The sequence below is a fragment of the Ixodes scapularis genome, unplaced genomic scaffold (genome assembly GCF_016920785.2).
Source record: "Ixodes scapularis isolate PalLabHiFi unplaced genomic scaffold, ASM1692078v2 PGA_scaffold3__209_contigs__length_174095766, whole genome shotgun sequence".
Lineage (NCBI taxonomy): Eukaryota > Metazoa > Arthropoda > Arachnida > Ixodida > Ixodidae > Ixodes > Ixodes scapularis.
The window spans coordinates 56,118,409-56,121,950 of NW_024609868.1; the positions used below are offsets into that span (position 1 = coordinate 56,118,409).

Genomic DNA, 3,542 nt, shown 5'->3' on the forward strand with positions numbered 1-3,542 from the left:
TCGTCAAGTCGCGAGATTAAAGTAGTATAGTTCCTTTTGTGATAAGGCGATCGACGGGGCGCTGAGGCACAGTGGGGCTGAGTGCCTCAGCGCCCCGTCGATCGCCTTATCACAAAAGGAACTATACTACCTTAATCTCGCGACTTGACGATAAGCAACTTGCTTGCAAGTTTTATGATCCTTTTTTGCCTTAAACTTCATCTTCGTCCTTTCACCATCTGCGTATGGTGTTCATGTTCCTCGACAATTTCCTTTGTTGTTGTTGTTGAAGACGTTTATTGATAGGTGAAAATTTCACCAGTCAATTTGTTGGAGCAAGTTTAAAAATGGATGGATAGGCGGGACATTGGCAATTTACAAGTAATAGTATAGCTGTGGTCCCGCCACTTGGAGTATAGACCCCCTAGATATGAATGTCCAAGCCGGTCTCACTCAGAAATCCGAGCAGACTGGACAGGACCGCGACACGCATGTCTTTGTCTCCCACTGGTTTACACCAGGCTTCGAAGCACGTAGGGCGGTGTTGTTGTTCTAGCGTGTTCAGGGCTTTCGTCCTTTCTTCATTAAAAATCGGACTGCCAGATCAGATGACATTCGTCACACTTGACGTCTCGATTTCTGCAGTAGATGCAGCCTTCGGAGCAGGCTTCTTCTTCTTTCCTTTGCTTCTTTGACAATAGACTATAATCGTGATCTACTGCCGTTGAAGCGTTGGCGAGTTTCGTCTTCCTCTCACGGGCCGCTCGCTCCCATCGCTGGGTGCGGGCTGGCGTGATGCCGGCTTGGGCCCTTAGCCTTCGGAGGGTGACTGTCTCGTGCCGTCGGAAAGTTCCCGAAGGAATGGTCGCTTCGGGGGGCTCGCCTCTGGCGTTCAGTTTGGTCTGCTCAATTTTCTTGTATGCTAATTTGATATTGAGGATGGTTCCCTCGGGGTCGTACAAGTTGAAGGCGGGCGGTGGCGGTTCCACAGAGGGGGCTGGCCCCGGGTCCTGGCGTCGAAGGTCGATACGATTAAGCTCTTCGATCACCGCCCGGTGCGCCCTCTCGTTGCCGGTGATGCCCGCGTGACCGGGTATCCACTCCACCCTGATGGTGAGCGGGTTTAGGTCGCGCCGTTCCAGGTTCTGCGCCAACCGGAATATTTGTCCGACTGCTCCGTGTGCCATGACTTGCGTCCTGAGCGCTCTCACGGTAGCCTGGGAGTCCGTGAAGATGCGCAGTGTGCGGAATTTGTCGCTCGATGTCGCAGCCGCGTCTTTGATGGCTTCAAGTACGGCTCTGACTTCCGCTTCCTGCGCAGATCCGCATCGCTGCAGCTCCGTACTTTTCGTTGTCTTCTCATAATGCCACGCCGCCGTGGCCGCCACTCCGTCTTTGAATGCTGCGTCAGCGTACGCATAAAGCTCGTCGTCACCTCCGTTCTTCTGCTCGTGCCGTCGAGCAAATTTGCGCCTTCTGCCGGTGTTTGTCGCCGAGTTCATCCTTCTCGGGATCGGCCTGGCTGGTGTGACCGTTGTCTTCTGCCACGGTGGGATGGGATCCGGTATCGGTGGTGGAGTTGTCGTTGCACACAGAGAGCTCCATGAGGGCATGAGTTCTGCTATGGCCCTGCCCTGACGGGTATGTGTTAGTTTGGCAGCATACATCCACTCCTGATGCCGTTGGATCTCTTCCAAGGAGAGCATAGGTACGGCTTCGTGTAGTAATTCCAGGCGCGTACACTTCGGCAGGCCCGAGATGCAGCGTCGCGCGTCATTCATTAGTGTTTCCAGTTTGGCCCGTTGATTGGTGTTGAGTTTGTAGAAACGAAGGCCGTAGGATATTTTGGATACCAGGGCGGCTTGCACTACGGTCCTCGCTAACCTTTCTCCGAGACCCCCGACTCGTGTCGCTAGTCGTCGTACGATCGAGAGCCCTTTCTTCCAGGTAGTTCGCATTCGCTCAATCCAGATGGTTGGGTCGCCGCCCGAGTGAATGTTCACTCCTAGGATGGAGTGCTCTGTCGCCTTTTGAATCTGCTGCCCGTTAAAACGCAGGTCAGCGTCGACCTTGTCCCAGTCTTTCCCAAAGGCCATATATCTGGTCTTCTCGGGCGATGGACGAAGGCCGCTCTCTGTCAAGAAATCGCTCACCACGTCGAGGGCCCGTTGGATCGTCGTCTCAGGAAGAGGCGCGCTGTCACTTCCCATCGTCCACACAGTGATGTCGTCCGCATAGACCGTGAATCCTAGGTCCGGAACGGCAGCGAGTCTCCATAAGAGAGGCCCCATCGCCAGGTTGAATAGCATCGGCGACAACACTGATCCTTGCGGCACGCCGATCTCGTTGGATTTCTCTGTACTACTCCTGTGCTTGCCAGTTTTCACCAGGTATTTGCGTCCGCTTAGAAAAGACTTGATGAAGTTCAGCGGCCTGCCTCGCACCCCTAGCTTGCGAGTCGTGTCGATGACTGTGGTGTGAGGCAGGGTGTCGAAGGCTTTCTTGATGTCCACTGCCACCAGGAGTTGGCGGTGGCATTGCGTCGGCCGGTTCATTAAGTACTCTCGAATCAGTACTAGACTGTCCTGTGTTCCTAGATTTTTGCAGAATCCTGTCTGAGCAGGGTGTAACAGCTCCCTCTTCTGCTCGATTATCCAGTCGATCCGTGCAAGCACCATGCGCTCCATCAGTTTGCACAGGACAGAAGTGAGCGAGATGGGGCGCATGTTGCTCGCGCAGTCGGGCTTCTTCCCTGGTTTCGGGATGGGGCACACCCAGGACAGTTTCCAGCTATCTGGGATGGTGCCCTCGCGCCAGTGGTCATTGATTAATTTCAACAGGTCTCTCTTGATCGCCTCCGGGAGGTTCTTGAGCATGGAATTAGTGATCCCATCTGGCCCCGCCGCGCTTCGCTCGTTGCCCTTTTCGATCGCTGCCTCTATTTCCCACTGTGTAAAATCCGCTTCATACTCCTCGTTTTTCGATTCTTCATGGTTGTAGATTACCGGGTTTGGGCTGGTAGCGGGCTGTGGGAAAAAGACGTCCCCTATCTCATCTAATATTTGGTTGACTTCCTTATTTTCCGCTAAAGCCAGGTTTGGTGCCGTGTTTCCCCCCTTGCTCTTGCCCAGCATCACATTGCATACGGCCCACATACGTCTCAGTGAAGTTCGTTCGTTGAATCCTTCGCACAACTTGGTCCAGTCGTCCCTGCACAGGTTGTTGGCGTGTCGTTGCGCCTCCTTTGCGTACCTGTTTGCTTTTCGGATGTCCCGTTTTTTCCGAGTGCGACGGTAGCGTCGCAAGTAGTTTGTTCTTTTGCGCCAGAGGGACAGTAGCCTGGTGTCCGGGATCGGCGCTCCTATTTCGACTAGGGTCTCGACCGTGGCAGTCTTGGCCGCTTCCCTCATTCGTTTTGTCAGGTCGTCAAAGGTTGTACCCGTAGACTCTTCTAGAGCGGCACGGAAGTCGTCCCATAATGTGGTCTTGACCGTTCTCTTTTTCTTGCGTCGCTTTGTTTTGCCAAGTATCGACGTCTCTATGGGGTGGTGGTCGCTGCCCCA

The 3,542-nt window shown here is 54.1% G+C and overlaps 1 pseudogene; it reads right to left on the reverse strand.

Moving 5' to 3' along the window:
- Positions 1–313: 313 nt before the first annotated feature.
- Positions 314–2,288, reverse strand: LOC120841948 (annotated as a pseudogene).
- Between the last annotated feature and the right edge of the window lie 1,254 nt (positions 2,289–3,542).